The 27,746-nt window shown below is 36.7% G+C and overlaps 1 long non-coding RNA gene across 1 annotated transcript; it reads left to right on the top strand.

Annotated features, from left to right (window-relative positions):
* Nucleotides 1-245: 245 nt before the first annotated feature.
* LOC127970335 (uncharacterized) lies at nucleotides 246-26,588 on the top strand. The gene is made up of 5 exons (XR_008156587.1): nucleotides 246-411; nucleotides 1,205-1,369; nucleotides 5,774-5,880; nucleotides 25,349-25,430; nucleotides 26,044-26,588. It is a non-coding gene; the product is annotated as an uncharacterized LOC127970335 (long non-coding RNA).
* The last annotated feature ends 1,158 nt before the right edge of the window (nucleotides 26,589-27,746 follow it).

Raw genomic sequence — 27,746 nt, 5'->3', positions numbered from 1 at the left:
ATCCGCGCTCTGTACTCCCGATCTGGGGTGCGTTTCCCAAAACCATAGTTGCTGTTAGCAACTTTGTTGGTTGCAATGCAATTTCCCATTGCCAACCAACTTAGTTCCTAACAGGTTAGCAACTATGGTTTTGGGAAACGCACACCTGAATAATGATTCACGAGCCATAATTTCCACAGATCGGGACTTCGGAACGCGGATCGCAAATCATTCACTCAATTGAATCGGTTTGTATGTTCTTTCCTATCCTACGCTTTTTTGCGTCTTCAGCCATGTTTACACGGCAGCCTATGGCTTAGCTCGCTAGTTTTATGTCGACATTAACGGAAATAAGCGAAAAAAGCAAGTTGTTTACAAATAAAATATCCATAATTCCATTCCAAAGATAACATCTAATCTACGAGTATTCAGGTGAGGTTCAGTGCAGTCTAACCTATGAGGCTAACCGGTTTACTGCAGTGCTAAGTGCAAACTAGTGAAACACCTAAAAATGCACGCTAGATGAAAACATTGTGCATTATGTTCGAGTTTCTAGCTTAATTCACTATACTTTATACAGTTTGACCAATGCATTATAGTTGGTGACAGTTCACTGGGAAATCAGTTGAAAACATCCAGTCATCTTGCTGTGAAATGACACTAATGATACTTTTTTTGTTGTTTTTTTAGCTGTTTTAGCAGTTAATAGCTGTTACTCGACTCCATTTCATGCTACAGTAGTAGTGGGAATAGGTTTAGTAATGAAACATTGACTATTTTCTATTTTATTGCGTTAATAAAACTGCACTTAACTTTTCTAATCACTGGGGGGAACTAGAGAGCTTTGCATATAACACGTAGTTCACACATGTCTGATTGGTAACGAGCTAAAATCGTGATACAGAACAGCAGTTTGGCATTCCACTGGGTTCTGTCATTAAAATTAAACAGAATTTTTAGATCTGTTGAACTGAGTCAAATATTTCCACCCTTCATGAAACAGAACTCAACCAATAATCCTGACTCAAATCCCATCCAATAATCAGTACTTTAAAAAAAAAAAAATGCAGCCTGGGAGCCAAGCTCGGACATCCTTTGGAGAATGTTGGCCTTTCCAGTCCATTTAATGTACAAAGAAATATTATTATTCAGATGTTTTAGGAACAAATAGCGATGTTTCAAGTTGTCTAATGAAATCGTTGATAGGCTGTTCTTAATGTTTCAGACGGGAAATACATGCTTCCACTTGCTGCTGTCCTGAATGAAGGTCAAACTTGCTGCCTAAGTTCTTCCATGATCAGAGTCTGGGCCGCTGGAGGATGAAGTTACGAGCCGATATATCTGGAAGCAGTGGCGCAGACCTCGGAATGGACCCGTGGAACAGTTAAAGGTGAAGTGAAAGTGTATTTTTACAGTTCTTTTATGGTTCTCTTGAGTGCATCGTTTGACTGCCGTCTTTTCCATTTCGCACATTCTCATACTGATTTTGTGTTTCTGAATCTTTGCTGTATTTTTTTCTGGGAGCATTTCAGATATTTCTAATGACCCAGAGAGGACTTTCTATAAAACCAGACTATAAAACAACAGACTAATGAAAAGGGGGCAAAAGCATGCAGTTCGTCACCCCTGGCTTTTCGTCCAGTTGCGCAAAGGCTTCATTTCACAAATCATAAAGTGTTATTCTGTGGTTGGAGAAAGACACTGACGTTTATGAGGGTTCTTTATAGTGTTGCATCTATTGTTGCTCATGCAAGCTAACCCATGTTGGCATGGCCATTTTGACATGGCCTCAACACCTCTGTTTGCCTGCAGCTCTAATTGCATTAGTGGTTTGGGGAAGCAAATCCTCTGGGGTTCATGTTTGGGTCAACAGTTGTTTGGTTGGAGGTGAAGTTGGATGCTGCTCAGTTTGATGGTAAAATCAGCAAACTTGATTACCAGTGAGAGCTAACTGTTATGCTCCTAATTCAATAGTTATTGTTTTCAGAGACCAGAGGAGATATTCCTTGCATGGAGATGATTGACCATTTTGGGATGTGTGTATGTGTTTTCTCACTGGTAATGTAAGAAAGGTGTATTGCGTACAGTATGTGCTTATGGTAAGCCTATGGAGCATCTCACATGAACTAAAAATCTCACTGTTTGAATATTAAATAAAGTTTTTGAGTGATGGATTGTAAATGCTAACATCAAAACACTGTCCACAAAATACTCTTTACACTCAGGATCTGATCCCAGGATGAGATGAACCGCATTTATATCAGTAGGATTCCAGGATAATTTTTGCTAAATGGCAGATTTTTGGTGATAAAATAATGAGCGTCTGTATATGCATTACTGCACTAGAAGGATCCCATGTTGAATATGAAATATAACCATCTATACATGACACTAAATGAAATGCATAAATGAAAAGTTTCCCAAAGCACTCCTTTTGCTCCATATAATATGTAAAAATGCAAAGAAATTACAGTATTTTTTTTTTTGTGATCTGTATTATATTTTTTATACAGTTGCATCCTTGTAAAAAAAAAAGAAACATTTTATTGTAATTGCACAGTACATATTCAGAAAATGTTGAATTGAAATTAATAAATAAATAGGCTATAAACTGACAGATGCAAAATGCTTATATAGTGATTGGTCTTTTGTACAATTGCATTTTTACTTCTGTAAAAAAACTTTTACAATAAATAAATATAACCCAATAGATTAATCAGTATTTTAAAACAAAATATTCATATTATTATAAAGGAACATATGATATTAATATTATAGCAATGTGTACATTTTATTCAGTTTGCATCTGTCCGTTTGCAAGCAATAAAAGTACATTTTATTGCAATTGTAAATATTCAGAAAATGTTGAATTGAAATAAAGAAATGAATAGGCTCCAAACTGATAGATGATAAATGTTTTTATGTTTATATAGTAATGTTGTTGTTGTTGTTGTTGTTGTTTTGTACAATTGCATTTTTTGTGACACACTTCAACATAAATTCTGGATTTCACAAAATGAAGTGACAAACAAAAATAACTTTGCATTCTGTTTGTTTTTTTGGACAGTAAAAGTAAAGAGTGAGAGCACCGGTCAGCTCAGCACCTGTTCAGTTCTGCTTCTCCCTTTACTGCTCAATGAGTTCAACACCTTCAGCACTCTTTGATTTCTCCTGCCTGTGCTGTCAGCAGTCTCATTAGAGCAGCGTATATATGGCACGCTCTCCATCCTCCACAACAATAGAGCTCTTTCTGTGAGGGATTTTGTGTTTTATAGCAGTAAATGTGCTGGCCTTCTATTCCACCAAACAGAGGGTTTTCTTCCCCTGTTTAAATCATCACTGACTCTGCTCTGAGGATAAGACCATCATTATTTTGAACGAGTCAAATAATTATCCCAGTAAGGTGGCAAAACGTCTCAATGTTGTCCTTACATGCTTGATCTATGTGCTCGGGCCTCACGGTTCTACGAGCCCTAGCTGGAGTCAACGGCCCTCTGAAGCCACATAAAAGCAATAGGATTTGGACCTCTGTGTCGCAGCAGGCAGACAAAGTATGATTTTGATTTTTTGCAATGAGCCCCAAGTCAATTATAAAGCACAGCCTCTGGTGTTAATGGCCTTGATAAGCCTGGACTTTGGACTCTCACCCTTTTAAAAGAGTCCATTTGGTCCTGCTTAGTTGATCCAGGCTTTGAGGTTCCCTTTAGGGCTTGAAAAAATTATAATATTGACCTCAGATCTTTTCTTGTTGCTTGACAATCCCACAGCAGATGAATGCATTATACCAGCTAAGAACATTCTGGGAACATTGGTTATAAAATAAAACTTTAAAATAACCATTAGAGAATGCCCCGATTAAGGTTCTCTGTAGGTTGTCACCGAAACAATAAAGCAAAACTCCCAGCAGCAATCCATGGTTGAATTTATGCTTTTGAATTGTCATGTGTAGTTTCCTGTTTACTGAATATCGAGGCTAAACTGTCTGTTCTTCATTAACAGAATGCACATAGTTTTCCATTTCTGGATTGGGTTTAACCCAAAATGTTTAGCTGTTTAGACCAAAGCAACGTTCATCACAGTTTAGGCTTCATGTGCCCAGTTGTGGTAGCACGTTGAACGTGATGGAACTTTAAGACAGACAAACATGTGAGCATGAATAACCTTAAAATCAAGCATGCAGTAAAACATGGACATGGTCCACAGTACCCATAATTCTCTCTTTCTGGACCAAAGAGAGTTTTAAATCAACGTAGAATAAGATAAACAGCTCAAACGGCATGAGAATACAAGAACGTCCAGTGACAAATTCACTCTTAACATCCATCTTTCTCTTGATGATTGGGAGTTGTTCTTTTGGAGCTCGTTTTTTAACACTTGTTTCACTGAGAATTTTTTCCTTGTGTTGCATGTCTTTCTAACGACCCAGCAGTAAATCTTTCTCTGGTTTCTGTGTTTGAATTGGCTTTTTGGGGGTCATATGTAAGCTAATGATTAATGGCGTTCAATAAATTGGATGAAAGGAAAAATGTCTGCGTTTCCTCGCCCTCTTTTTGGGGCTAAAGTCAAGAGTGTCTTAAATGTTTTCCTTTATTTCCATGATTCAGCCATAGACGTTATAGAAAGCAGTCTTTAGAGTGAACTAAAAATGGGAGTTTAGGAAGGATGTGCCCAACAGTGAGAAAACAAAGGTTGCCAAAGTTGCTTACAGTTTAAATACACCAATTGTCTCGTATATCTATCTTAAAATATTGTATTTTAATCATTTTTTATTAATTTGATTACCAAAAATCTTATTTGTATCATATTAAGCAGTTTATTCATATTAATCTGTTACTTTGTTATAGATGTGATGTTTTTGTGTACATTTTTATAAATTTGTATATAATAATCACATTTCATAAAACATGTATTCAAATATTTAAGTTTATCAAAGTGCGTTTTTAATGTAAAAGTTATAGAAAATAAAATGACTCATAAAATAGGCCATTTAGTTTGAATGCTTAAGGTCTCTGAAGATCAAGCACCTCTTTTCACCAACTGTTAGCTGACAAAAATAAATAATAAATAAAAGAGCTCCAGGTCATGCTTTATTGTACCCTGTTTGTAAAACAATCCCTGTACATTTATTCACATAATTCATCATACTTTAGCTAATGGAACAGCTGAAATGACTGAATGATTTTTATTCAATTTAGAGTGATTTATAGCTGGGATATACTAAATGAAATGTACAGATTTCTGCCCCAGTTTGCAGGTCTTGATGAGTTGATGCTAGATTCCATAATGTATGATAGCAACAGACTACTTTTTTAGCTTCAGACTTTAATTTCATCCAGTCTGAGGTTATAAAACGTGTCCGATATTTTGAACAGATTTTAGAACTGGCTTTTTTTTTTTCGTTTCAGAGCAGCATGGCTCTCAAAACATTCCTAGATTACAAATTGTTATTTCGAGTTCTGCGAGCATGTGAACACTTTAGCATTGGATGTGTTACCATAGAAAAGAACGTCACCTGTTGTCATCTCAGAATTATGGTCATCACATGGTGTCAACACAGCCTATAGTCTGCGTCACATTTGTGTCAGGTAATTCTACAATCCACCTGTGTCTTTTATCATCTTGTCAAAATCATTTTGAATTTAAAAATTAACTATATGTTGGCTATTCATTGCTATTTTAATCTTTGAAATGAATGAGCAGCCATGAGACATGAGGTGAAAACACCTGTGATTCAACACACTGCCTGTTCTGGCTAACTTCACTCACACTAGACCACACATGTGTGTGTCTCCAGGGCTGACTGCAGACTGCCATCTGTGCACAACCAGAAGCGTGAGCTCTCCAGAGATCAGAGCCAGACGGTGGAAACCACTGCAGCATCAGCAAGATCGAATGTGTTCAGTGAGTCTGAAGAAACCAATGCTTGTCATTATCGAAACTACATGATCTGGTCTCACTATAGTAAAGATGCACTAGGAATGAGTGTCTCCACTTGCTTTCCAACATATCATTTATAAGCAAATTTATATATAGTGGCCCCAAACATAACTGCATTTGGACACTAAAGTCACACTATAAAAATGGATTTCATTGTATTAGAAGCTAAGGGACATCTGCACACAAATGGTTCTAGATCTTCTCTCATAACTACTGTTTTAAATTATTGTTAACCAGTTGTTCTTGGGGTCATTTCCCATAGATGTATGAAGTCAGTTCACACAGGTGTCCTATGAATGTCCACTGGTGTAGTACATTATATTAACAGTAACACATGAACATATACAGTACCACAAAGTTTGACAGCCAAAAAGTATAATCGTTACCGTTAAATAAATCTAAAACCATAGAAAACATTTTCAATTACTTGTCATAAAATAAACATTAACTGAAATAAAATAAAATGCTTAAGAAAATACTTATTTTAGTTCAACTACAAAAGTAAAAAAAAAAAAAAAACTATATAAACTAAAAGTAAAATATGATGATAACTATACAGTGGTGTGAAAAAGTGTTGGCCCCCTTCCTGATTTCTTATTTTTTTGCCTGTTTGTCACACTTGAATGTTTCAGATCATCAAACAAATTTAAATATTAGTCAAAGATAACACAAGTAAACACAACATGCAGTTTTTAAACGAAGGTTTTTATTATTAAGAGAAAACTAAATCCAAAACTACATGGCCCTGTGTGAAGAAGTGTTTGCCCCCCTGTTAAAACTGTTGTTTATCACACCTGAGTTCGATTTCTCTAGCCACACCCAGACCTGATTACTGCCACATCTGTTCGCAATCAAGAAATCTCTCAAATACGACCTGCCTGACAAAGTAAGGTAGACCAAAAGATCCCTTAAAAGCTAGACTTCATGCCGTGATCCAAAGAAATTCAGAAACAAATGAGAAAAAAATGTTATTGAGATCTATCAGTCTGGAAAAGGTTATAAAGCCATTTCTAAAGCTTTGGGACTCCAGCGAACCACAGTGAGAGCCATTATTCACAAATGGCAAAAACATGGAACAGTGGAGAAGCTTCCCAGGAGTGGCCGGCTGACCAAAATTACCCCAAGAGTATAGCGACAACTTATCCAAGAGGTCACAAAAGACCCCACAACAACATCCAAAGAACTGCAGGCCTCACTTGCCTCAGTTAAGGTCAATGTTCACGACTCCACCATAAGAAAGAGACTGGGCACTGCACTGCAGAGTTCCAAGACCACTGCTGTGCAAAAAGAACATAAGTCTCGTCTCAGTTTTGCCAGAAAACATCTTGATGATGCCCAAGACTTTTGGGAAAATACTTTCTGGACTGATGAGACAAAAGTTGAACTTTTTGGAAGGTTTGTGTCGCATTACGTCTGGCGTAAAAAAAAGTATCACCATATTTCAGAAAAAGAACATCATACCTATAGTAAAATATGGTGGTGGTAGTGTAATGGTCTGGGGCTGTTTTGCTGCTTCAGGACCCGGAAGACTTGCTGTGATAAATGGCACCATGAATTCTGCTGTTTACCAAAAAATCCTGAAGGAGAAAGTCCTGCCATCTGTTCGCGACCTCAAGCTGAAGCGAAGTCCACCTCTGAATGGCTGAGGAAAAACAAAATGAAGACTTTGAAGTGGCCTAGTCAAAATCCTGTCCTGAATCCTATCGAAATGCTGCGACGTGAACTTAAAAAGGAGGTAAATGCTCAAACCCTCCAGTTTGGCTGAATTACAGCAAGTGGACCAAAATTCCTCCACACACTGTAACAGACTCATTGCAAGTTATCGCGAATGCTTGATTGAAGTTTTGCTGCTAAGGGTGGCCAAATCAGTTATTCGGTTTAGGGGGGAAAAATTTTTTCACACAGGGCCATGTAGTTTAGGATTTTGTTTTCCCTTAAGAATAAAAACCTCAATTTAAACACTGCATGTTGTGTGTACTTGTGTTATCTTTGACTAATATTTAAATTTGTTGGATGATCTGAAACATTCAAGTGTGAAAAACATGCAAATAAATAAGAAATCAGGAACACTTTTTCACACCGTTGTTTATACATGAATGAAATACTAGTACAATAGTATAAAATGGCACAAAATAATTTTTAATTCATAATAAAACAAAACTATAACAGAATATCAGTGATACTAAAATAATACCGCTTGTAAGATGCACAATATTAACTAGCAAAATAAATGGTATGGGTTTTGTAATGAAAAGGGACTTGTTGCATTTGTACAATGCATTATGGAGCAATCATGCAATTTTTCACTTTAAAGTGTTAATAGGTTGTCACTGTAAGTGACATAGTGAATATAATACTATAAGATATAAATTATTGATATAACCAGAGATAGATAAAACCAGGTGTATATGACAGAACTGGTCAGCCACAGTGGTATCTCAGATCAGCAGACCTCTTAGCTCTTACGTAATAGTCTAAAATGTAGAATACATAGACTTGTCAAATTCCTCTCTCGGGAGCATAGATCCTCTACCCGTGGATTTGTTTTGTGTGTCACACTGTGCTGTGAATTAGCCACTGGCCTGCTGGGGCTCTTGTGTGGGCTGTCACTGTGCTCCTCTCTGAAGCACTGAGCATGCTGGTCAATACAGCGGGCAGGTAATGACTTTCCCTGCTGGACCCTGAGGTGTGAGGGGAGAGGAGGGCTGGACAGGAGCTGACAGAAAGCTTGAATGCAGTGATCTTTGCCATCCGATTCAAATGTAACCAAACTCAAGCTAAATATAAATCACAATTTATGTTTCTTCAAATGAATATTAGATGGGAATATTGTTCAGTTCAGTGGCCAAGAAGAATGTAAAACATTAAACCCAGAAAATAAAATGCTCTGTGCAAGCCATCCTGATCCATTGCACCAATGCACACACTTTCATTTGAAACTCTTTCACTACATTAATGGTTGGACATTTCTAGAAAATCCTGGAAAAAAGTTCACCTTGTTTCTGTCTTGCTTTTAAATTGGTTTCAGTGATATTATGGCTGTGCAGTTGTGATTTGAAATGGAGCAAAAGTGGTATGGATGAATACTGATTGCAAAACTGGCGAGGAGTTTTGTCATGCACGAGAATCATCACGAAAAAGCAGCAAAAATGTATTTAAAATTTTAGTTCAGGTTAAGTGCAGTGCATCATGGGATCACATATTCTGTGCAGTTTGCTTTGTTTTAGACTAAAAAATGTGACTCTTAGCAGCTCATTTCATCCTGGGGTGTAATGCTAGACTTTTAGATAGAGTCGCTCAGCCCTCGCTTGAGAGAAAAGGAATCAAGCCAAAAACCTCACTGGATAGCATATCCTGTAAAATGTATAGTAAAGATGAATAATCATGTCATTCAGAAATATAAGCATATAAAACATCAGCATCATAATTGCTCTTTCCCCCATGTAATTTTGCTTAGAAAGTCATCCAAAAATTCCTACAAAAGCTACAAAAAAACAAACAAAAAAAAAAAACATTAGTGGTTCTCAAGGTGGCTGTGGCCAGTAGAGGACAGTCACGTTTAGGGTAAAGTTCAGTGGGACATCACCCTTGCTGCCTACAGGCATGTTTAAGGGGTGGATTCGATAGTGTTGTTTATTTTCACACATTGTCAGCGTTATTTCTGCACCCTCAAGGAATTATGCAAATCAAGCTGTGGCACAGACTAGAGTTGGTCAAAATTTGTCCAAGGCAGTTCTTCAGCTGGCAGGCCAGTTTTGAGTGCCACCGTGGGTTATGGAGGATGCAGCAGATCAATGTTGGGGAGTAACGGAATAAAAGTTTGTTATATACACAAAGCGGTTATTTTGGTTAACGATAGGTTAAACAAAAAAATCAGTACTAAAATAAGCTTAACTGAAATCAAATGAAATGTACAAACCCAATTCCAAAAAAAGTTTGGACACTGTACAGATTGTGAGTAAAAAGGAATGGAATAATTTACGAATCTCATAAACTTATATTTTATTCACAATAGAAATAGAAAGTGAGACATTTTGAAATGCCATGCCAAATATTGGCTCATTTTGGATTTCATGAGAGCTACACATTGCAAAAAAGTTGGGACAGGTAGCAATAGGAGGCCGGAAAAGTTAAATGTACATATAAGGAACAGCTGGAGGACCAATTTGCAACTTATTAGCTCTCAGAATTCAAGATGGGTAGAGGATCACCAATTTCCCCAATGCTGCAGCGAAAAATAGTGGAGCAATATCAGAAAGGAGTTTCTCAGAGAAAAATTGCAAAGAGTTTGAAGTTATCATCTACAGTGCATTATATCATCCAAAGATTTAGAGAATCTGGAACAATCTCTGTGCGTAAGGGTCAAGGCCGGAAAACCATACTGGATGCTTTGATCTTCGGGCCCTTAGACGGCGCTGCATCACATACAGGAATGATACTGTAATGGAAATCACAAGATGGGCTCAGGAATACTTCCAGAAAACATTGTTGGTGAACACAATCCACCGTGCCATTTACTGTTGCCGGCTAAAACTCTATAGGTCAAAAAAAGAAGCCATATCTAAACATCCAGAAGCACAGGCGTTTTCTCTGGGCCAAGGCTCATTTAAAATGGACTGTGGCAAATGGAAAACCAAAATTTAAAGTTCTTTTTGGAAAACTGGGACACCATGTCATCCGGACTAAAGAGGAAAAGGACAACCCAAGTTGTTTTCAGCGCTCAGTTCGTTTCGTTGATGTTAATGTTGAGATGATACAAATAAAAGGTTTTTATCTCGAATGGAATCTGTTCTTTGGAATTGTTCTTTTAATAAAAAAAAATAAAAATAATAATAATCATGTGACACTGAAGACTGGAGCTGAAAATTCAGCTTTGCCAGCACGGGAATAAATGACATATTAAATAGAGAAAAAAAACTATTTTAAATTTTGGTAATATTCCACAATATTATTGCTTTTAGTGTACATTCATTAAATAAATACAATAAATATATAAACATTTATTTTCCTTTCCCACATTCACGCAATCTGTCTAAAATAAGCTTTTGTTAATAAATTGGAATATATAATCATTGAGATTATTTTGATTAATTTGAGTCAAAATCAAAATGGCAACCCTGTTAACAACACCTAACACGACAAGTGTGAATAAACTGAAAGTTTTTATGCAGAAAAAATGCATGCAACCATTCAGCAAATTTGCTGTCTGTCTTCTCACATCTTCCCCATTGGTTTGGATTAGTACGACATGACACTTCCTCAGTCGACCTCCAGCCCTCTGATTCCCCCGTCACCCTTATGCAATTTAAGAAGGATTTACACCCTCAGAACTGGAAGCGGTCAATCAACACGTTGCTTGAGAGCCTCTAATATCTCTCCAGAGCCCGAGGTGTGCTGTTACCCACCACCTTCATGTCAGGTGACTGTAATCGGGTGAGGGCTGATATAACCAGAGGTCTCTAGTGACCAGCCTTAAAAATGCCATTCCTTGTCAGAGTGTTCTGGATCGTGCGCTGTACTGTTTTTGGTGGACTGTTATATGAAGTCGTATAATAATGTTCTGACTTTAAAATCATTTAACAGAGTGTTTGGGTTTGCTTGCATTTACTGTGCTCATCCGTTCTCACCAGTTGCAATCAGAGATATGACAAAGCCATGGAATTTCAGGGCCGTGGAAAGAACGTGCTTGCCTTCAGCTCCCAAACACATTCCAGGAAATGCTGAGGTTAAGAACACAGTCCTCTGTGGCCTTTGAACAATCATCAGGACTGCGTATCCGCTAAGTGTCTGGGACTTTAGCTTTGGATCTCAGCAGCTCAGTGGCAGCCCACATGCAGGTGTCCATCCAAAAACCTTGTGTGAGCGGGAAATACAGACTCATTCAGAATGCTGGCACGGTCTCATCAACACGGCCTTTGTTCTTTGACTTCGCAAATTAGTCTAGATTATTTTGCCAATACTTTTTGAAGGCAGCCAGCAACACTTACAGGAATAGAAGCTATTTCCTTTCAATTGATTTGACACTCAGTTTATCCATGCACTCTAACAGTGAACGCTTCCAGATATCCAAACCATTAACGTAACTTCTTTGATTTTCTTAACAAGACGAATTAGAAAGTAAATGCTAAGAGGTCTTTGCTTCTACTACTATGGAGGCCCACCAAACCTTCAATTTTTTCCCCCTTCATCTTAAAGTATGACTTTCATCCACAGCTAGCTCAAAAAATGCATTTTCCTCCTCCTGTGTAGACGTGGGCCCTTTCAGACCGATTATTTCTCATCGTGCCTAATATTGAAAAGATTAATCATAGCTGTGAGAGGCACAAAGAGGATTAAAATTCCAGTTTCTCTTGCAATAGGCCTCATGGAGTCCTTGTTAAAAGGCTAAAATGGCATAAAAAAGCATCATGGCTTTGGGGGTCATATCATGAGAAATCTAATTTTCAATTTTCAGTAAGAGATCAAATGTACTGTAAAAATGTTAAAAAAAATAGCGTGTAGCTGAAAACGTCCTCCCCAGTCCAAATCTATACTTTATTATTATTATTTTTATTTTATTTTTTATAACTAATCTCTAAATCAGTTGAGTGATTTAATGGTGAAGTATGTAATTTTTGCTTCAACCCTGTAATGACAGGGAAAAAAAAGTAAATTATGGAGAGGATAAAACATAGAGTAGATCACATAAGGGGAGAAGGTATTATTTTATTAAATAGTGACTGGATACATGTTCTGAACTGCAACTCTGTTTATGTTTGATATTGCACAAGTACAGTTGCTAATTTTCTCATTGATCAATAAGCCTGATGGTCTGTATTCAGCCTGTGTTCTATATGAGGTGCACACTGGTCCTTGGAGGTAATGAGTTTGCACAGATATTGTGGTTATCATGATCTCAGCAGTACGTCTGCTTCAGTGCTGTTCAAAATCTCCTTGTAATCTTACTACAATATCAGCACTGCAGATTTTAAAGACCAGCAGCATTTGTACTGCATTACCCGAGATAACCTGAAAGTTGTTCTTCTGTGGTCATGCACAAAAGCGGAATGCACTGAATGCATTACTTGGAGTTTACTGTGGTCAGTAAAACCATGGCCTGTTATATTTTAGAGGTCTCTAAAATATAAATGAATCATTTACCTAATCTTTTGTCTTGTAAATTCTTCATTATGAGATCATCACCAAATCTAGAATTTAGTCCTTTGTCGAATAGTTCTTTTAGTTAGTATATATATATATATATATATATATATATATATATATATATATATATATATATATATATATATATATAGCTTCTATTTTCACTTTTTTTTCTGAATCTTTTTAAGCAGAAAGCATTCAAGTAAACTATAACCCCTGCCTTCAAATAGCGTTTCCCAGATAGCACCGGAAGAGGGCGAATAAGATTGGTCCTCCATTTTTAGAATACGTATAACCTATTGTATCATTATTTGTTCGAAAAGCCCTTCTGACCATCAAGAGGTCAAGATGTGAAGTTGAGCAACTCAAATATTTATTTTTTTTGTCTCTTGAGCTCTAAACACTTTCTGATCAATTCCTGCTGTTGATTAACCTCAGGAGAGTGTCGTCACTGACACAAAAGAGTTATTAAAAGCCCTGGATATCTCATAAGACAAAAACATAGTGATGTTAGACAACACTGGTCAGGTTATCTTATCTGCTGATTACTTCAGAAAAAGATAAATCCAGCTCAAAGGCTCTGTCCCCTGACAGGAAACCAATAAAGCCATAAGTCGATGATTACTGCAGACCTGGCTCTCCTTGAGGCCCCTTCTCCCCGGGAGCTGTTAGGAGGTGTGTTGGCTTTCACAGTGCCTGGGCGTTGCTCAACAGCCTCTTGATAAAGCAGTCAATGACTGCCTTTCCTTTAAGCTGAGCAGTAAAACAATTAGGAGACTGTTGGAAGTGTTCGTCATTGATACATCCACTAAACACCCTCAACCTGTTTATAAATAACAGGAAGTGTTCTCATTGGAGTTTCTCTCTGAGCAAGTTCATCATCTCCATCAATAATACCATGTACAGACTTGAAACTCTCAGTGTTGGAAAGATAAGCAGGAAAGACAGAGGATAAGAAAGAGTGTAAATATTTGTACATTTAATTAGGCTCTTTTGGCATGTATTAAATTGAAATAAATAAATGAAATAAAAAAGCCCACAAGATTTATTTCCAAGTAATATGGCGGAGCCTAAACACATTGATTAGCCAGTGCTATGTGTTGCATATTTCATAAAGCATTCAGTCATCTAGTTCAAAATGGCAAATGTTGCAACAACTAATTTTTTTCCCCCTGAGGTCCACTTATAATGCTAGTAAGTTTGTTTTTGCACCAGAAAGTCATAATTTAGACCATTTTCCACTCTGTCTCTGACATTTAGTTATAAAACAGGCAGTTTTTCTGCTGCTGTAGACTTTTATGTAAACACCCTCTTTGCATGCGAAATGAGATCCAGCGCTGTGCTGCGCTAATTCACAAGCTGCAGGTTTGCTGTTGAGTCCAGTCTGGTTTTAACACTGGACTGTTTTTGATGGATGGGACAGTTCAAAACTAAACTGGATCGCATTTTGCAAAGCTGCATTACATTAATAAAAGTCTAAGTTGAATGTGAGCGGCTATTTGTAAAAATGCGTTCATCTGTATAACGTCAGCATGTTTCAAAAGTATGAATTTTAAAATGTATCTTTAGTAAATGATCTATTTGAACTAGATAGGGGGTTTTATAGTTCTGGAATTAACTTAATGTTAGCATTTTGCTATCATTATCATAGTTTCAATCAAAATGTAATTCCCCATGTTATGATCCCTTTAATATTTCCTTTGCAGACAAAATATGCCATCAGTGCTTGTGTGGTGCCTGCAGTATTTACAGAATGGCGACAAAGTTCAGATGCATTTGTCAATCAGCTTGGGTTATGAGATGCATGTTTCATAATTTATAGCTTTTAGCTGTCTAGACGAAATGTTTGTCGCTGCAAATAAGGCTGTTTAATCCACTGAAAAATGTGCATGATGGGAAATGCTTTGAAACGGCATATCCAAATGACTGGGTCAAAAGCTGGAGCATTATTTCACAAGAGCGGTTAATAAAGATTAGCCATGCATTAAATGTTACACACAGCAAAGCAGCCTAGTTTTCCTAATTCCTGTTTTAGAGAGGCCATTTACTGGTGACAGACGACAGCACGAAAGGAGAGAGACCAAAGACACACAGTCAATAATCAGCTGGTGGAAACAAACCCCTTGAGGCTGAACGAAAATCATCACTGGAATTACTATCTTGATTGAACTGTGCTACGAAAACAAGCCTGGAACATTCTTTGAACGCTTACTGTCTGGGCCACAGGCGAGATGTTAAAGACAGTCTGATGTACAAAAAAAAAAAGAGTGATCCGTCGCAACCTTAATTATACCAGCCAATATTTCTTACTGGAAAATACATCTGTAAATCTGATACTATATATAGTAACAAAGATTAAAAATGTCTTATAATGGAATTTACAATACATACAGATGAAGGGCATGAAAATGTTTTGTTCATTTTTAACTTTTTGTAAATATATTTATTATACTAAATTATTATTTTGTTAGTTTGATGGCCCAAACTAATTTCATTCAACACCCTAAACTTTTTTAGATGAGTTCAGCACTAGCAGACGTTCAGCATCAGCAGAAAGTCTGTCTGTGTGCCTTTCACAACTCTTGTTTTCATGTTTATGTTTTCATATTTGCCTTGGCTGACGAGTATCTGAAAACATATTTTTAGCCCCTCCAAAGTAAAACTGGAAGACATTGCACAAATATGGAATAAACCGAAACTGTTCTGTGTGCGTGTGTGTGCACTGGCTGTTTGTGTGTGAGAGTCTGAGTCTGAGTGTGTGAGGATGAAAGCGTGCAGGCTTGTACACATATTTTTGGCGGTGTAGTCTGCGCTCACAGGAAGCAGCGGATTTGTTTACATGTGCCTCTCCATCAACAGATCTGTTGAGCTTTCACTCTGAGATGATGAACTAGACGACACGATTAAATTGCTGTCAACTACACGTTCAGGCCAGCCAGCAGTCAGCCGGCACAAGAGAGCCATACACTGATGGAGGTCCAGCTCAATACTGATGGATTCAAAAGCATCAGTGTGATTCATGTTACAAAAAAGAAAGAAATCTAATCTCATATACATGCCAGTGGTTGTATAAATACACAACCTTGTGAAATCTTGTGAAAGATTTATGTTGATTTGCAAAAAAAAGGCCTAATATTACCTAATTTTTCAATAAGAACTACGATTTTTCTAATTCTATAGACAAACATAAGTTTGAAAGGAGTAATTCAACCACAAATGAAAATGTGATAAAAATGTGTTGAACCTCAGGCCATGCAAAATGTAGATTAGTTTGTTTCTTTATCAGAACAGATGTGGATAAATGCAGCATTACATCACTTGCTCACCAATGGATCCTTTGCAGTGAATGGGTGCCGTCAGAATGAGAGTCCAAACAGCTGATGAAACATCACAATAATTCACAAGCAATCCACTTGATTTCAGACCATTAATTATAAAGACACATTTTTTGCTTCACAAGACATTAATCGTGGATCATGTGGAATACAGTACTTGTGGATTATTGTAATGTTTTGATCAGATGTTTGGACTGAAGTGAATGGGTGCCTTCAGAATGAGAGTCCAAACTGCTGATAAAAACATTGCAATAATCCAAACATCTCCAGTGCATTAAGACATTTTTAACTTCAAGCTGTTGCTTCTGTCTAAAATACAGTTCCTCTATCCATATTATTACTTTCTCCATTGAAAAAGTAATATACCGTCTGAATCAGGAGAGAAATATGCAAAAAATAAGCAAAAAAAAGACTAAAACAGTTTGAAACAGATTTTGATGTGAGAGAACGACGGGATGGACTTTTTCTTTAAAAAAAGTTGTTTTTGGATTTTTACCAAAAGCAAAAATGCTATGAAATGCACATCATGTTTTGTGAGAAAGTATGATGTGCTAGAGCAAAATAAGCACAATGTTTTTTTTTTTTTTTTTTTTTATCAGCACCCCAAAATTAGCAAGAAGAGTAAGAAGAAAGCATTTAATTCAGCAAATATTATGCTCTCATATACATTTGTTACTTAAACAGCAAAACATTATTCAAATGGTTTTGTTATTAATGTAGTCAAAATTTCCAAGATGTCTCTGCATTCTTATGTTTCACCTAGTTTTCAATAAGGATTGAAAACTTGTAGCTGTGCATGCATCAAACAGGAAGTTTAGTTTTGAAGGGGTTCTTGTTCGATTTAGTCCATCCCAGTTCCTGATGATGTCATCATCTTTGAATCTTAGGTTCTCTTTGCTGTCTAAACCAACAGGCACACCTCATTCCTCTTCCTGTTATTTCTCTCAAGAATGCTTCTCTTTCATGATGAATGTTCATGTATTAGCCTGTCAGCCAGATAGTTACACATGGACAGCAGAAGTCTTTAATCTCTCCCTCTCTCACTCTCTCTCTCAGCCCAGTTCCCCCCTCCTGCCGCAGGAGTCTTTGTGGAGGCCGTCAGTCAGGTCATCAGAGAGACATTCAGCACAGACACGGAGCAGAAGATTTATAGCTGTGAGGTGAGAGCAGGTGAGACAAAAGGGAGCATTTTTCAGTTGCTGCTGTGCCAGTCATCAGTGGGTCAGATCTCATTAGCCGTCTGATTTATGGAGACTGAGGAAGGGACACCAAGCTGAGGGATTGGTAATTTAATAGTGATAGTGAAAGCATCATGGAATGCACTGGAGAATCATTTTTGAGAGAGGAATCTTTGCAAAGAAACTGATTTTGATTCAGTCAGTCCCAAACAGGTAGTTTGGTTATGAGATAAACTCCAAGTATAACAATTTTGCATGAATTTGTCCACAACTTCTGGGTGCCAATAATATCATATATTTACGGTGGAAAATGTGCGAAATATCTTCATGGAACATGATCTTTACTTAATATCCTAATGATTTTTGGCATAAAAGAAAAAGAGATTTTTCATGGTTATGAACTGGAAGTGCCCCCTCAGATCATTCCAAATTAACTTGAAATATCCCCTTAAGGTGAGGACATTCCCAAACATTCCGAGACACAGAGGCAGGCCTGACCGTAGATAACACCGTGAAGCTATCACACCCTGCCTGGACATACTGTCTCCAGATCTGGACATGTCTCGGCTCACCCCTGAGCTTTGACTCAAGTCTCATGTGTCACAGACTGAACCCTGGATGTGGAAATGTGATTATTGTGATGGAATTCATCATGTTCCACGTTTCCTGGAATTGACGACTTCTCTGCTGCCCACTAATTCCCCCAGGTGTGATCCAGAAACGATCTTCCAAAAGACACACTGCTGTCACATTCAGCAATCAGCTGATTTCTCCAGGGAATTACATCACCTGGTGGAATCACTCGTCTATAAACTCCTGGGCTGAACTCAGTCTAAAGCACAATACAAATGCAGGTTGGACATCGTCCTTGGCTCTGATCCCTCACATGTGGACTGACTCATAAATGACTCAGAGTCAACTTTACCTGTATGTGACGTCCACGTGCAGACAGACGTTTAGCCCATGGACTGATGAACTGCTTTGAGCAAATAAAGAGGCCATCAGCTCAGCAGCTTTTGGCTGCCAGCAGAATATCCCTCTCACTTTATACGGAGGTGTTGAGTGCTGGAGACAAAGCGAAGAGCCGGTGATTTAAGATCTAGAGAACAGAGGCAGCGCTATCTATGCAGCAGACCTACAAACAGGGTTTCGGCATAAGAAAAAAACGTAGTTCATGACAGATGCTTTGGTATAAATTAAGATGAATCTCCTCTGGTTTGAGCGCAGTGGTGAATTTCCGATAACCTTTTTAAAAGGCGTTGGGTGTTCCTGGATCACAGAAAAAATTCCAAGTGGTTCAGATCTGTATTCAGTAGGATATTCAACTCATTTTTCAGCAGTAAATTTCTACATTCTGCTATTTCAGACTCAAGTTTGGAACAGGACTATCTGAGTTGCGTGACCAGTGCAAGATAGGAAGTGTTCAGGAAACATGTTTGGAAATTTCCATCTGATGAGTTTCTGAGAAACATTGGTGTATCAAAACGGTTTCTTTTAAAGGAATATGTCATTCAAAAACTAAAACTCTCAAAACTGCACATATCATAGTGAGGACATCTGTCATGCAGATCATGGCATGTTTATAGCTAGCGTCCTTAATAATAAACATTAATTTGAATGCCAAAAATAGAAAATAACTCTATCACCACCTTGAGGTTTGTTACCATCCAGCAACATTGAGATTTGTTACAATCCAGCAAGAATGCTTGTCAAGTAAAGGTTAATAAATTGCCCAGAAGCTCATTTAAGCTTTTTCCCCTCTTGGCCAGAAAAAAAAGCATTTAAAACTCATCATTCGTATTCGGAAAACATCAGATTAATGATTCCTTTCACGTCTGATTTGATTTACAGAAAATTTCTGATTCTTCAGTTTTTATTTTCCTGTTTTTCTTGGCAGAGTGCATTTATCTGCATTAAGTTTCCTTCTGAGTCATATTGTTCCCTTTCTGTATCCAATATATTTATTTTGATGAGTCTAGGTTTTTTTGTAATTAATAGCTTCTCATGTTGTTTTTATTATTATTTATTATTATTATTATTTATTTGTTTATTTATCGTGCTCTCTGAAGCAGCCTTGGTTTCTGTTAAAGCTGGATTTCTTAAAATGTATCAACTGTAGGCCTGTTCATACATATGGAAGTACACTAAACAAATGAATACATAAATGAATATATACAATTACTTAGTAAATATACTGTATATATATATATGCTATAATAATAATAAAGATATTTTAATTTGGGAATTTTCTCACTCAGTATAGAGTCTGGGAACATGACGTCAGCAACGCATTGCATTCTGGGACTTTGGGACACGGACGGTGCTGTATGTATTGTATTGGATTGATAATAGACTGTTTTGTTTGCTCTCTACAGCTAAAAAATAAGTTACAATGGTAAAACCTTGTTGTGTAATTAACTGCCATACTCGTACTCATGACCGGCATGGAAAAATAATTTGAATGGAGTGCGATTTTTCAGCTTTCCCACTGGAAAACCGCACCTTGATCTCAGGTCTCCGAGTTAACAAAGCGGTGTCACATGGCTTGGTTAGCAGCAGTACGAAGGAAAAGAAGGATTGTCCCTTTGGTCTGATATATACACACGTGTGTATGTGCATTTATATATATATATATATATATATATATATATACAGAAATGTACGTTATATAAACAACTTTTTTTGGATGTGATTAATCGATTTGACAGACTTACATTAAATGTTACCTATGAACCACATCTCCTGCATTATCAGCGTTATGGATATTGCATACCACCTGTTACAGTAATAAACGGCAAAATTGATCAATTCTGTATATCTCTTTATTTGTGCATCATATCACACTGAGGTTAATTTGTAGTGTTTACAATAACGTATATTAAAAAGTAAAGGGGCAGTGTAACTCGCTCGTTGACGCGGAAAATTTGTAGGTTGTGCACCCATCCATTTGTAAATTGCAGGTGAGACTCGAGAGATTTATCATTTTTAAACTGATCAGAGGTGTACGCTCTGACACTACAAACAAGGTAAGAAAACACATTGGGGAAGGTTACGAGCGGCAGCTCTTTAAGATCATCCGACCACTCTTTGTGTTTGTGCAGATTGAGTTTGTTGATTGTCTTGATTTTTTCTAAATACCGCATCTTTGCTTCCTTGTTGAGGTTTTCTTTATATGTAATCTTACACTTGATCTGTATGTCATGTCACTTTCACTTTCACTTTTACTGATAAGCGTGTCCCCAAAAATGGGCGCGACTACCCAGAATGCAATGCGCAGTGACGTAGTTTCCCAAGCTCTATTGATACATGCTTGCAGTGAATTAGCATATCATGTAATTCATATGGTTAAAGAGGTCATATGATGGGATTTCCTTTTTCTTTGGAGTGTTACAAGCTGTTCATGCATAGATAAGATCCCTAAAGTCGTAAAGACTAAAGTCTCAAACCCAAAGAGATATTCTTAATAAAAGTTAAGACTCAGCCACGCCCCCATAAAACACATTGTTTAAACAAACCCCTACATCTCTACATCACTGTTTGGGAAGATTTCCATGACACCATCCAAATGTTCATGCAAAGAAAGAAGGCGTAACTTTTTTACCTTGCTGTGGTATTGTTGCAGACGCCATGTCGTGGAAATGCTGTGTGTTTTGTTGTGAAAGCGAAACTATTTTGATTTTGCATCACTGCGCCGGGTCACGACATCACAGTATGTTACAGGGCGCAACATTTAAGTCACACGCTTGAGGAATTCAGCCAATCACAATGCACTGGATAGCTGGCCAATCAGACCACACCTTGCTTTTCAGAACAATGATTTTTGTAAAAATAGACGCATTTAAAGGTGGAGGCATAGAGGAGAAACAATAATGTACATTATGTGTAAAATGTTTTTTTTTTTTTTTACTTTAAACAGCATACATTTCATTACACCAAATACACAAAAATAATTTTCTTTTTAGCAACGTCATATGACCCCTTTAAAATAATCAATTGACATGTCTAATGTTTATATGGACAGTCATGCATATTACGCATGAAAGTAATGGCCCATTACTGTGTCAATCTAAATGAAGAGGGACAGTGTGAGGTGTGTTCAGAACATTTGTTTTTTCTTATGCTAAATGTTTGTAGTATGACATCACAGTCATATGCTGCTACATAGAGAGGTTTTCAGACCACACAGTAGAGTACATGTGAATGCAACATCTGTCCTGTTTTCAGATGATGTCATTTACAGTATAGGAATGAATAGACACACACATACACACACACACACAAAATGTGGCTGCTGGTGTTCAGCACATCATACTGTATATGTACAGAATGATTGAATGAGGTGAATATTGATTTAAATGAATAGTTCATACCATTTGGACCTGCACCCCTGAAACGGCTTGTTTTTATAGCACTATTTGTTAATCAAAGTGCGTGGATCAAATGTGCTGTCTTTGCATTTTTGACTTGATCTATTAGACAACATCCAAAGCTGAGACAGCAGACTAATTAAACATTTCAAGTGAATGCCGGACTCCGCAGTTAATTAAAAGTTCATGTAGTCTTTGAAAGTACAAAGTTCGGAATTAATTTGATCATCATTAGCAGAAGCTCGTAATCACCCATGACCTTTGGTGAAGTTCCTGAAAGGCTATATGGAGATCTAATTAGTTGTGAAAAATATGGCAACATTTATGTGAACATCAATAACGTGACTTTTCTGTAAGTCTTGTTAATTTAAAGGAATAGTTCACCAAATATGAAAATTAGCTGAAAATGTAGTGACCCTTCAAGCCAGATTTGGAGAAATTTTACATTACATCACTTGCTCACCAATAGATCCTCTGCAGCTAATGGGTGCCGTCAGAATGAGAGTCCAAATACATCACAATAATCAACATGATTCCTACCAATTAATAACCAAACACATATTTTTGCTACACAAGATATTCATTGAAGAACTGGAGTCATGTGGATTATAGTGCGTGTGAATTATTGTGATGTTTTATCAGCTGTTTGAGCTCCCATTCTGACAGCACATATTCACTGAAGAGGATCCTTTAGTGAGCAAGTAACATAATGTTAACAAACTCATCTAAATCTTGGATGGCATGAGGGTCAGCAAATGTTCAGCAATTTTGGTATAGAGTTTTTTTTTTTACTATAGAAAATATGTACATTTATGCATTTTACCAGCTGTCTTATGATTTCAAAACATACATTACATAAACATTGAAGAAGCAGTGAGTGAGAATTCATTTAGAGCAGTGTATTTAGAGAATTGGTATATCTTTCATAATGGAAGACTTTTTTTTTATTGATTTTCAGATCATGGGCTGCTTGAGGAAAGAGGAAAAAGCAAACCAGAAAGCACCTATTGAGAAGTACTCAAAGAGATTTAATAAACAGAAGTAAAACACTGAACTGAAATACTGTGCACAAAGTTAAAGTAAGTTCATACATTTGGCCCCTTCATACTTTGGGATGTATTCCAAAGAACATAATCTAAAACTGATTTTATACTTATATATGTACTGTAGGGTGGGCTGCATTTTTATGTGCACTCAGGATTCACTCATTAGTATTTGGAAACCATGACTTTTCTGTGACTGGTGTGGTGAGCAAGTAATTTTTTGCGTGTGGATTCCTTTTGTGTCACGTTGCATGAGAGCATAAATGAACTAAACAGAAATAAAATAAGAATTCGTCTTCATTTCAGAGCTGCACGTGCGCGAATGTCCACCTCACCACCACCACATTTCATTGACTCCCATACAAGACAGTCAAAAATCTTTCTTGTGTTTGTGCCAACTGGTCATTAGATCGAGCACCGGGAATGTGAAGTGTTAGATGCATCACAAGTGCGCTTTTGCCAAGGATATCAGCTAAACTTCAGATCTCTCAGATCTGGCTTGTGTTGCTGCTGTAAATGTCTCTCTTGGCACTTAAAATGTGTCGCATGATTTCTTGCCTGCCTCATAAACAGAGGGGCACACTGGAACTGTGATAAGCCCTTCTGATTCCTTTGAAGTGCATGACTACTCATCTTGGAAAGAGATCATGGCATGTATGAACAGAGATCTCAAATTCACAATTTGTGTAGACATAGAGAGAGTCGAGTGTATATTGTCAGAGAGAGTGATTGGGGTATTGGACTTCCAAAGCTCTGAAAGCTGAGCAGGAAAAAAAAAAGAGAACAACATAGTCGGACATAAATCATTTCAATCTGTGACTTGGCTCTGCCGTACAAACACAAGAGCTCAATATTTGTGCCTCATTTTTTTCTTACCCTTTCAAAATAAGTCCAATTCTATCGCTGTAATGCCACTGAATAAGATATGACCACAACAGCTCAAGCCAAGTGGTGCCCTAATCCATCTTTCCCTCCTATGGTTCACAAAAAGTCATTATAATGAAGCTAAATAAGGGTAACATTTAATTAAATAACTCATAATTTAATGAGCCATAGTTTTTGATAAACTATTTTTATCAAATAAACATTTAAACTTTACAACAATACAAGAATGCAATACAGTATAATGCACTATAATTTTAAACTTAGCTTAAAAATGGAAGCTGTTCAAAAAGTATGTCATCCAGGGATTTTTTCAGATCGTATATTTACAACAAGTGTCCGTACCAATTCATTCAATAGACAGAATCAGATTTTTCAGTGCTTCATATAAAAAAAATGTACAATGAAAGACAAAACAATTAATTAGAATGATTCAGACTTTCCAAAGCAGCCATAGAGAGCCATTTGGATGAACCAATTCAAACTAATGATTTGGAAAGTCACAAATAGGTTAAACTAGCATTGACCAGCAAAACTATGTTTGGCTAACATAGAAATTCAGCAGGACAGTATTCCTTTAAAAAGTATTTCAAACGTAGGTGATACTAATGATAACTTCAAATGTGGCAAATCAAATATCGAATCGGCAATCATTCTGATTGGTTTAGTTTATTGGATGATTCATCAGACTGATTCAAACGGTAACTTGCCTTGTTGAACAAGATTAATTGAACCGGCTCATATGAGTCATTAGTTCAGGAATCAGACCACACTGATTTTGCTGTATGTTTTGAGTCACCGAAAAGAACTCCCTCATAAGATTCATTTGTTTATGTATCAGGTTGCACTGCTTTTAATGTACTGAAACGGGACACATATGAATCATTCACTTCACTGAGACTCATATGAGTCATTAGTTCTTGAAGCAGACTGTACTGAATACACTGCTGTATGTGTGTTATTCACTTAAAAGAGTTGGCGACATCTGATAAGAATCATTTCATGGAAGTAAGCCTATGGGTACATGAAGAATAAGGTTGCTACTAGTCACAATATATAGAACAGATGCGTTTTATTTGGTGGTAGACTATCTTTTTTTATCCACAGAGCATCACATTTCACTCTTACTATATATGCTCACATTCACTGGTAAAATGTGACATCTTTTGTCTTACCTATAAAGTTTAAAAAGCAAGAAACACCATGATGTAGGGAAAAAAATTGCAACATTTTCCCAGATTGGTTGGTCCAAGAGTCTAACACACTCTCCTTGGAAGTTTCCACCTTCAATTGGGCAAGGGAAGTAATGATGACTTGCTATGGCTTGGCAGCTGATAACCTTGAAGTGACACAACCGAATGGATGGATGTGTTTGGGTAAGGCAGGGATGTAAATTAAAAAGTGAGAGTGAGATATTGTGACAGTGATTGAGCGTGTAATGAAAGGTTGTGAATCATACTAACCTGCTCTTCCCATCTTACCAGATTGGTTTGCCAGTAAATTTGGGCTGCAAGTTCCTCCAGGTGGAGCCCCTGATTCAGAACAAAGATATTGCCAATATATCAGGTCTGTATGTCTGGTTTTAGCTTGGGTATAATAAGAGTTGGGTTATATGCATGCATTTATACACCTTAGTAAAGATAGACACCATATTAAATTAAACAATTAAAAATGCAGCTGTGATGGATATACTTACATTTTTCACAGTGGCACACTTCACAACTTCACAACTTACAAAACTGTTTCATGGAGTTTTTGCCTCACAGTACCTTGTGCAAGAGCTGCTTTAAACACAAAGAATGGTCACATCAAATGTTGAATTAATTTAGTTGTTAGAAGTTAATTGATAAAGAAAATATATTTATGACATTTATATTTTATCTCTTTATAAAAGCACTGGCTGTTGTCAGACTCCTTGTGCAAACAAAAATCTCACTGGATAGTTGTAATTAATGGCAAAATGTATGTTTGGAATGTAAACTGATATTTCCTACTACACACTACAGCAAAAGATAGAAATAACTGACTTAAAACCATTTTTTAGCTGATGTTCTAATAATTTGGCCACCACTGTAAATGTAAATGTGATAAAATGCATAAAAATGTGATTTTGTTTAAATTCTTCTTTCTTTAAAATGAAGTTTGCAGAGTTATCTAAGGCTCTCTTCCTGTTTGTCAGTCTGTTTCCTGTGAGCATAAGCAACCTGAGCTCAGTGCTGCAGATGGAGTCCATGGGAACACCTACAGTATGTGAAGTGTGGGATGACAGCATTATGGCTGTTCTGTAAGTTACGCTCAGCTGTGCACTTGAATGCAGGCATTGAGGAGTGTTACTGAGTGAGAGCCAGGTGGATGTACTTTCCTCTCTCTGGGGTCAGCGGACAGATCCATGCTGGTCCCACAGAACCAGGTGCTCACAGAGAATCTCCTGGAAATCCTTTAATAAATGAGACAATTGTTGGCATAGAGTGAGAGTATAGAACTATAAAATTAAATTCAGGCTCTTCACAAGTGATCTTACTTACGTAATCGGATGTATTTTTAAGTGAAACAGGATATTCAACTAGAAGAAGAAATGTAGGGTGGAACTTTGATCCACTGGGAATCGATTGGACTGTGAAATGATGGAAGTAGGCGGTTTGAGGGAATGGGTTTAAAAAGGCATTCATGCAATTATGTCTATAATAAAAAGCAAAATATATCCATTAGTGAGTGGATGACCAAGATGTGTATCTGGTATCTTGGAAAATTTGAGACATACAAAGTGGATACACATGAGATTATAAGAGTCATTATCTTTTTTTTTTTTTTTTTTTTTTTTTTTTTTTTTTTTTTTTCAGGAGACAAATTCTTTTAAGCTATTTCAGCCAAAAAATTTATCAATCTCATTACTGTCTAAGAGAAGCAATTGAGATGTTTAACAGACCTCATTTGTGAATAGTTTTTGCTCTGGAAGACTGTACAGATGCAGAGAGTATTTACCGTTAGCAAATAGATTTTTCTCTTTAATATGACACAGCAACATCTTATTTTTAAGTGGTGACTTGATTTTATCTTTCATTTCCAGTTATGTAGATGTGGTGTCACATGCTCATCATGATTTTTACCACAGATTAAATGTGTTACAGCTTTGTGTCTAGCTGAAACTAGTGTAGAATAGACCATCTGTTTGAATCATTGCCATCGCCAGTGTTCCTTGTGATTTTCTCTGACATTCGACTCAGAGTTTAGACAGCAGGCATAGATTACAGTGCCAGCCAATTTGGGCAAGCTATAAAAAAGTGTATCTAGCTGTGCTAACAAATACACTACAGAAAAATGAGGTAAGATAAGAAAATTTCAGCTGAAGTGCTCAATCACAAGTTGTACATTCAGATGTTGAATTTAATCATCTTCATTGTTGGCTAACAATAAGATCCAGGTTTGGTTTTAGCTGATTGTAGATACATATCCATTCTATCGTTTTCTGTGTTCTAAATCTTGTTACTGTTACAGAGTTAGAAACATCTCCAAAAAGTTTAGTGCATTGGTGATCTATTAGAATAAATCAAACAGTTTTTGCATTTGAAAAAATAAATAAAATAAAAACTCATATTTTGTTCAGCCATTTCAATAGCTTAAATATGCTTAACATTGAATTGTTAATTTGATACTTCATTTCTTATTCTTATTGTAAAACAAATTAAATACTGCCCAACATTTATTTAGCAATAATGCCTTAAAGGTGATCATAAGATAATATTTTTATTTCATCTATTTTAAACGTTGTTCATTTGGACTTTTTATTTATCAGACAATCCTGAAAAAAAGATGTATCACAGTTTCCACAAAAATATTAAGCATATTAAGTTTTCAATATTGTTTATAATATAAAATGTTTCT

Source organism: Carassius gibelio, chromosome B13, assembly GCF_023724105.1.
Source record: "Carassius gibelio isolate Cgi1373 ecotype wild population from Czech Republic chromosome B13, carGib1.2-hapl.c, whole genome shotgun sequence".
NCBI classification, from domain to species: domain Eukaryota; kingdom Metazoa; phylum Chordata; class Actinopteri; order Cypriniformes; family Cyprinidae; genus Carassius; species Carassius gibelio.
The sequence above is the reverse complement of the archived record's forward strand: the minus strand, read 5'-3'. Positions and strand labels throughout refer to the sequence as shown.